Genomic DNA, 9,219 nt, shown 5'->3' on the forward strand with positions numbered 1-9,219 from the left:
GAACTGAACTGAACTGAATGTTAACTTTAATCACTTGGTTTGGACGGTATCTGCAAGATTACTCTTTCCCTCCAATTAAGAATTGGGGAGGAGGAACTTCCCTGGTGGTCTATTTGTTAAACTCTGCACTTTGAATGCAGAGGATGTTAGTTCGATCCCTAGTCTGGAAACTGAGATCCCACATGCCATGTAGTGCAGCAAAAAGACAGAGGGGAAGGGTACTTTTTGTTGTCGCTCAGTCATGTCTGACTCTTCACAACCCCATGGACTGCAGCACACCAGACTTCCCTGTCCTTCACTGTCTCTTGGAATTGAGCTATATAAATATAATGTTTGTCATCAAACTTTCACTTACTAGTTTCAACATCAGTATGTCCTGAATGAATCATTACTGTGTTGCCAAAGATTGATGTTTTAATTGAGATATAGGTGGCACATAGTTTAAAGTGTGCAACATAACGATTCGACATTTGTATGTATTGCAAAATGACCATCACAATGAGTCTAGTTAACATCTTTCACCACAAGTAGTTACACTTTTTTGTGTGTGATGAGAACTTTTAATACCTACTCTTTTCAGTTCAGTTCAGTCACTCAGTCGTGTCCAACTCTTTGCAAACCCATGAATCGCAGCACGCCAGGCCTCCCTGTCCATCACCAACTCCCGGAGTTCACTCAGACTCACGTCCATTGAGTCCGTGATGCCATCCAGCCATCTCATCCTCTGTTGTCCCCTTCTCCTCCTGCCCCCAATCCCTCCCAGCATCAGAGTCTTTTCCAATGAGTCAACTCTTCACATGAGGTGGCCAAAGTACTGGAGTTTCAGCTTTAGCATCATTCCTTCCACAGAAATCCCAGGGCTGATCTTCAGAATGGACTGGTTGGATCTCCTTGCAGTCCAAGGGACTCCCAAGAGTCTTCTCCAACACCACAGTTCAAAAGCATCAATTCTTTGGCGCTCAGCCTTCTTCACAGTCCAACTCTCACATCCATACATGACCACAGGAAAAACCATAGCCTTGACTAGACGGACCTTAGTCAGCAAAGTAATGTCTCTGCTTTTGAATATAACATCTAGGTTGGTCATAACTTTTCTTCCAAGGAGTAGGCATCTTTTAATCTCATGGCTGCAGTCACCATCTGCAGTGATTTTGGAGCCCCCAAAAATAAAGTCTGACACTGTTTCCACTGTTTCCCCATCTATTTCCCATAAAGTAATGGGACTGGATGCCATGATCTTTGTTTTCTGAATGTTGAGCTTCAAGCCAACTTTTTCACTCTCCTGTTTCACTTTCATCAAGAGGCTTTTTAGCTCCTCTTCCCTTTCTGCCATGAGGTTGGTGTCATCGGCATATCTGAGGTTATTGAGATTTCTCCGGGCAATCTTGATTCCAGCTTGTGTTTCTTCCAGCCCAGCGTTTCTCATGATGTACTCTGCATAGAAGTTAACTAAGCAGGGTGACAATATACAGCCTTGATGTACTCCTTTTCCTATTTGGAACCAGTCTGTTGTTCCATGTCCAGTTCTACCTGTTGCTTCCTGACCTGCATACAGATTTCTCAAGAGGCAGGTCAGGTGGTCTGGTATTCCCATCTCTTTCAGAATTTTCCACAGTTTATTGTGATCCACACAGTCAAAGGCCTTGGCATAGTCAATAAAGCAGAAATAGATGTTTTTCTGGAATTCTCTTGCTTTTTCCATGATCCAGTGGATGTTGGCAATTAGATCTCTGGTTCCTCTGCCTTTTCGAAAACCATCTTGAACATCAGGAAGTTCACAGTTCACGTATTGTTGAAGCCTGGCTTGGAGAATTTTGAGCATTACTTTACTAGCATGTGAGATGAGTGCAATTGTGTGGTAGTTTGAGCCTTCTTTGGCATTGCCTTTCTTTGGGATTGGAATGAAAACTGCCCTTTTCCAGTCCTGTGGCCACTGCTGAGTTTTCCAAATTTGCTGGCATTTTGAGTGCAGCACTTTCACAGCTCATCTTTCAGGATTTGAAACAGCTCAACTGGAATTCCATCACCTCCACTAGCCTTGTTCGTAGTGATGCTTTCTAAGGCCCACTTGACTTCACATTCCAGGATGTCTGGGATCACACCATCGTGATTATCTGGGCCATGAAGATCTCTTTTGTACAGTTCTTCTGTGTATTCTTGCCACCTCTTCTTAATATCTTCTGCTTCTGTTAGGTCCATACCATTTCTGTCCTTTATCAAGCCCATCTTTGTATGAAATGTTCCCTTGGTATCTCTTATTTTCTTGAAGAGTTCTCTAGTCTTTCCCATTCTGCTGTTTTCCTCTATTTCTTTGCATTGATCGCTGAAGAAGGCTTTCTTATCGCTTCTTGCTATTCTCTGGACTTCTGCATTCAGATGCTTATATCTTTCCTTTTCTCCTTTGTTTTTCGCCTCTCTTCTTTTCACAGCTATTTGTAAGGCCTCCCCAGACAGCCAGTTTGCTTTTTTGCATTTCTTTTCCATGGGGATGCTCTTGATCCCTGTCTCCTGCACAATGTCACGAACCTCACTCCATAGTTCATCAGGCACTCTATCTATCAGATCTAGTCCCTTAAATCTATTTCTCACTTCCACTGTATAATCATAAGGGATTTAATTTAGGTCATACCTCAATGGTCTAGCGGTTTTCCCTACATTCTTCAATTTGAGTCTGAATTTGGCAATAAGGAGTTCATGATCTGAGCCACAGTCAGCTCCTGGTCTTGTTTTTGTTGACTGTATAGAGCTTCTCCATCTTTGGCTGCAAAGAATATAATCAATCTGATTTCAGTTTTGACCATCTGGTGATGTCCATGTGTAGAGTCTTCTCTTGTGTTGTTGGAAAAATGTGTTTGCTATGACCAGTGCATTTTCTCGGCAAAACTCAATTAGTCTTTGCCCTGCTTCATTCCGCATTCCGAGGCCAAATTTGCCTGTTACTCCTGGTGTTTCTTGACTTCCTACTTTTGCATTCCAGTCCCCTATAATGAAAAGGACATCTTCTTTGGGCATTAGTTCTAGAAGGTCTTGTAGGTCTTCATAAAACCGTTCAACTTCAGCTTCTTCAGCGTTACTGGTTGGGGCATAGACTTGAATAACTGTGATATTGAATGGTTTGCCTTGGAGATGAACAGAGATCATTCTGTCATTTTTGAGATTGCATCCAAGTATTGCATTTCGGACTCTTTCGTTGACCATGATGGCTACTCCATTTCTTCTGAGGGATTCCTGCCCGCAGTAGTACTCTTTTAGAAGCTTTTAAATATACGATATAGTTTTATAAACTATAGAAACCATGTTCTAATTAAGCAATTAAAAAATTTTCTAGTTCTACAAATTTTAAAATGCCAAAAAGCAATTTTTAAATTTCTATTACTTCCATGTTAATTAGTTGACATCCTACTGTAAGAAAGAACTTTCCCTTCTCCTCTATTTATTTGTCAGTATGAACCCATGGATTCTTATTTTAATCAGTGACTTGTAATCTGTAACTATCGTCATTTATTTTGATGTTTAAAATAAACAAGATGGACATTCAGAGGGAGCAGTAGCCAGATCAGTCTTGGTAGGTGGGAGTCTTTGCTTCTGCACCTACACAGAACTCTCAGATTTGACCAGTGGGAGCCTCTGCAGGCTGGCTCCTTGTCCTTTTTTGAAATTTCTCCAACACACTTAGAGCATTTCTTTGTTTTCTGGCACAAGAAAATGTTCCAGGTCCGTTCTATACTTTCCTTGCCTACCCTGCAATCAGCTATTCTCTGAGGATGCCAAATGTGTTTTAGTGGACGATAATATTTGGAAACCAAAACTAACACTGTGTGTGTTGATTGTACCTAAGGTGCCAATACATCTGGGTCATCTCCAAGTACAGAAGTAGAAAATGTAAGTATTCATATACATAAAGACATCTATATATATATATATTTATTAAAAACCATGAGTTCACACTAATAGCTCCAGTTCCAATCCAACACCACACACGTGCTTAATTATGGGAGCCAGAACATAGGCCAGATATTCAAGAATTCATTGGCCTAAGGCCACTTTTTAAGAATGTGGGATTTAACCCCCTGGAAAGGACCCCAGGGGGTGGGATGAACTCACCACTCCTAGGAGGCTGGATAAGATGATGGGTTTTTCTCAGCCAAGTGGTAATGCCTAGGTTGCTCTGACAGAGAAGATAGGAAGAAATAGAAAAGTCTTCCCTTGTGTCTCAGTGGTGAAGAACCGACCTGCCAGTGCAGGAGACATGGGTTCAATCCCTGGACTGGGAAGGTCCCCTGGAGAAGAAAATGGCAACCCACTCCAGTATTCTTGCCTGGAGAGTTCCACAGACAGAGGATCCTGGCATGCTGCAGTCCATGAGGTCATAAAGAGCCAGACACGACTTACCAACTGAACAACAACAGGAAAGTTGAAGGAAGTGAGCTCCCTGGAATACATAATTTGAAGCCAGATGGGCCCCCAGTGTTCCACAGGAAGACCCCAAGGACACCCCATCCATGGAGTCCATGGGGACCACCCTGGTGACAGGGGTAGCTACATCACTGGGGAGTTCAGTGCTGGCTCCTCTGAAGGCTGGCATGACGGTGAGAAGGGCAGACAATGAGCTCATGAACATCCATGGGGATAATGGAGCTCCCCAGTAACAAAGGCAGGAGGCTGCCCTCGGTGCAGAGAAAGCCAGAAAAGCAATCGAGGGGGCTTAATTTGAACATGCCGTGGAGCTGGTTAATAGAGATGGGGTGATCCTGGGGCGAAAGAGAAGGACAGAAGTTCCATGTAGGTCCAGAAGCAAAGATTCCCACTTACCAAGACTAATCTGGCTACTGCTCCTAATGAATGTCCATCTTGTCAGCCACAGAGACCAACACTGTGCCCCTGCTACAGCACTATCGCCTGTTGTTCAGTCGCTCAGTCACGTCTGACTCCTCGTGACCCCATGGACTGTAGCCCACTAGGTCTTTTCTAGCACTATCACTAGAGGAGACCAGCTGGCCACTAGGTGGCAAATTGACCGCACGAGGCCCTGTCTGTCCTGGAAGGGCAGCAATTCATCTTGACCAGAATAGAAACCTATTCTGAGGAACAGTTTGCCTTTCCTCCCCACGTAGCCTCAACTGGCAGCCCTGTCTGGGGCTTTAGGAATGCTTGACTCACCCATGTGGAGTTCCACACACATAACATCTGATCAATGAAAGAAATAGAGGATTGAGCGCGTGACCACAAAATATACTGGTCTATTTTGGACTGGATTATCCAGGGGACTATTCTTTTTCTTTCTTTCTTTCTTTTTTGGCTGCACCAGGCTTTCAGTTGCAGTATGTGAATTCTTTACTTGTGATATGTGGGATCTAGTTCCCTGACCAGGGATCAAACTTGGGCCCCCTGCCTTGGGAGTAGGGGAGTCTTAGCCAGTGGACCATGAGGGAAGTCCCTCCAAGGGACTATTCTTCTAAACATGCAACTGAAATGCCAGCTTAGAGGAAGCAGTCTGAAGGGATAAGACCCCAACCTTTAAAATACCACATATTTATGGGAATTCTCCAGCAGTCCAGCGGTCAGGATTCTGAGATTTCACTGTGCTGACTGGGATTCGATCCCTAATTGGGGAACTAAGATCCTGCAAGCCATTTGACCTGGCCGAAAAAAAAAGAAAAAATGCAACATGTTTATTGAGTCAGAGAGTTCTGTGTGGAGCCAGCAGGAAGGCTTCACAGGAGTGGGAATCAAGGGGTAGATGCCAGTGTTTCTCGAGCTGCCATCCCTCCCAGTCACCAACTGGGGACTGTGCTCATCTCAAGCCCTGAACCGCAAGGCTTAAGCTCCCATTTCTCAGGGACACATTCTCCTTGTAGGAGGTATGGTAGTGCCAGATCTTCCCCACGTCATCAGGGTGGGTGATGATGCCCTCCTCCATGGGGTACTCCGGGGTCTGGACACTGAGCCTTCCTTGGATCTTGCCCCCCACGTAGCTGTCCTTTTGCCCTATTCCCACCATGCAGTCTTGGTGTTGGGGCACCAGACGATGGGTGGGAACACAGCTAAAGGTATTATCTTCATTAAAGCCAGTTTTGCACGTGTCAGAGCCACAGTCGACGACAAGCACTTCCACGTCTAGGCTGAGTGCAGGAGCCCACGAGCCGGGATGGCTGCAGCAAGCACTCCCCAGGTTCTCATGATGCTGTGTTTTCATCAGCTACAGTTTCAGTTGGTGGTTTCTCTTTGTTCAAAGAATTGTTTAACATAGTTTGACATTTCCACATAAAAGGAGTTTTGGCCCTCTCATTTTTATTAATTTCTAGTTATATTGCACTGTGATCAGAGAATACTATCTCTACTATTCAGTGTTTGCACTTCACTGAGGTTTTTCTTTCTGGCCTCGTAGTTTTTGGGAACATTCACAAGCAATTGAAAGGAAAGTGCATTTTCTTTTTTAGGATGTATTATGTGCTATTAATATATCATCAATCAGATCTACCTTATCAATTATGTTATATATAATTCTATATTATACAACTGACAATTGTATTACTAAGTTTTCCATAATTTACTTATCTTTTATGTACTTGTTCTCTCACAGACTGAGAAAAAGGAAGGTGAAGTGATTTTGCCAAGTTCTTAATAGTTAGTGGTAAAATTCATCAGTAAACGGTGAAACAGAATTGAGGCAATAAGATTGATTGCCGAACCTCAGCTCTGAACTATTATACCACCTGCCTTCCGTGGACATTCATTAGATTTGTCTCTGTGTGGTGTCACTTGGGGTTTAAACCATTTAGTAGGAGACAGAGAAGTGTCCCAAGGGAACAATATGAAAGCAATAAAAAGGGCACAGGAGTTTATGAAGCAATTTAGTAAGGTAGTCGGGAAGTCAGTTTATTCTCCGAGAAGCTGAGTGATTGTACGAAATGTAACAAGACTCGCAAAAAAGGAACTGAAACTTAAGGGGATTATAGGCCAGTGAAGTTGCCAAGGGCATGTGTACGTAGCAAGGGTGCAGTGTGGCGGGGCAGGGTGCATGCAGTCAAGTTGGGAATGGTAAGTGGCTAATGTCAAGCAACTGAACAAGTGGGAGACACTCTCCACCAGCCCTGGAGGTACCGTGGCTAAGACTCCTTGCTTGCAATGCAGGGGGCCTGGGTTCAATTCCTAGTCAAGGAACTAGATCCTACATGCCTCAGCTTAGAGTTCTCATGCTGCAACTAACACCTGGCACAACCAAAATAAATAAGTAAAAAAAAAATTTTTTTTTAAGAATTCAAAATTTTTTTTAAAAGTAGGTGATGATAGAGGGATATTTTATCCCTTGCAGACCTTCCAACCTCCAACTGGGAGGATGATTATCAGCTCTGAAGAGATTCCACCCACTAGACAAGTGTGGGTTGAGATACAAAGAGGGAAGTTCCCCAGTGGTTTGCCCACAAAAGGGAGGTGACGGTGCCACGGTAGTGGAGGGTGGGGTAATGAACTGCTCTCCGCTGGCAGGCTTTTCAGCTCCTAAGAAAGGAGAAAGATATCTGTGCTCAAGAAGCTAATCTTCTACTGGCAGAAATGGGTCTGTCTTAGCAAAGTCTTTCAGAATTAAGTCTACAAGAAGACAGAGCAATGTCATTAGAGGGAAAAATTACTCCCTGCTTATCTTTCAACATCAGAAATAGAAAGAGCATCAGTTCTTTACAAATCAGAGAATAAGGTAGCTATCCAGGCTCTTAAGGGAAGGTAGAGAAGGCAAAACTCGTGACAGTAGAGAAGGCAAAACTCCACCGGCATGAAGGGAGAGAAATGGAACGGATGTAAAACTCTCAGTGTGTAGGGGAGGAACTTCCCTGATGGTCTAGTGACAAGGAGTCCACACTCCCAATGCAGGGAACCCGGGTTCGATCCCCAGGTATGACACAACTTTGGAGTAGGGGAGATGAGGTTAGGTCTCTTTGAGAGAATTGGTTTTCCAGGCACCCTGGGGGAGGCGGGGTCAATGTTCCAGTTTTTTGGATCCTGAAAGGGAATCCTGGATGTGCTGATCTACCTACACCTCCATGACTCACTTCTCGAAAGAGTGATTTGGAGAGGTAAAATAGCTGATCGTTTGAAACTATCCATTCTGAAATGAGCAAGGAAATCTTTGGAATTGAATCGGGCCAGAAATGAAGCTGGCCTTGGAGAAAGGAGTGAGGCTGAAGTGGCTTTAACACATCAAGCAGGAAACCTCAGATGGAAGGTAGTGAGCAAGGAATAAATATTGAAGGCAGCAAACTCCAAATCCCCCTTTGTGGATGCTCTCAATCTGTAGGGGAGGAACTTCCCTGGTGGTCCAGTGGCTAAGACTCAGCACTCCCAATGCAGGAGGCCTGGGTTCAATCCCTGGTCAGGAAACTAGATTTCACATGCTGCAACTAAAGATCTTCAGTGGAGAGAAAGGGAACTTGAGAAGTTCCATCAAGTGAATGGGTTTCCCAGGTGGCATTAGTGGTACAGAACCTGTCTGCTAATGCAGGAGACATAAGAGACAAGAGTTCGATCCCTGGCTTGGGAAGATATCCTGTAGGAAATGGCAACCCACTCCAGTATTCTTGCCTGGAGAATCCCATGGACAGAGGATCCTAGTGGGCTGGAGTTCATAGGGTCTGAAAGAGTCAGACATGACTGAGCAATTTAGCAAGCACATGTATTGAGTGAATAGGAAAATGTGGTTTCTAGGAGGAGAGAGAGCCAGGTGACCCCAGTTCTACGGGACAGCACTCAGTTGAAGTCACCAAAGCCAGCCAAAGCCAGGTAAAGCCCACCAACCAAAGAAAAGATCAACAAGCCACACCTATAGGAAAAGGTTGACTTTATTGAACTCACTGGTGTGCGGAAGAACTACTCATGAAATGTCTCAGTAAGACAACGGGGTGCACGCTTGTGCTGGTCCATTCTGAGAAAGGATGGCTTGTTAGTCATTTTTCCAACCGCAGTATAGCCTGAAGTGTATTTGGTCAGAGACACTGTCAAACAATGTCAGCAAGACATTGTGTTTGCCTGACTGCGTCCTGTTCAAAACATTGTCTAATACAGTCTGACTGATAGCAGAGTGGCTTTGCACTTTTTCGGGTCCTAAGTGGGTTAGAGGTCGAAGGTTGGGCAAGGTAATTTGGCCAACTAGAAGACCATGGAAAGGCCTAAACAGGGTTGTGGTTCCAGAAGAGCACTTGAGGAAAAATTCAACTGAGCAGAGGA

The sequence above is a fragment of the Capricornis sumatraensis genome, chromosome 21, assembly GCF_032405125.1.
Source record: "Capricornis sumatraensis isolate serow.1 chromosome 21, serow.2, whole genome shotgun sequence".
Lineage (NCBI taxonomy): Eukaryota > Metazoa > Chordata > Mammalia > Artiodactyla > Bovidae > Capricornis > Capricornis sumatraensis.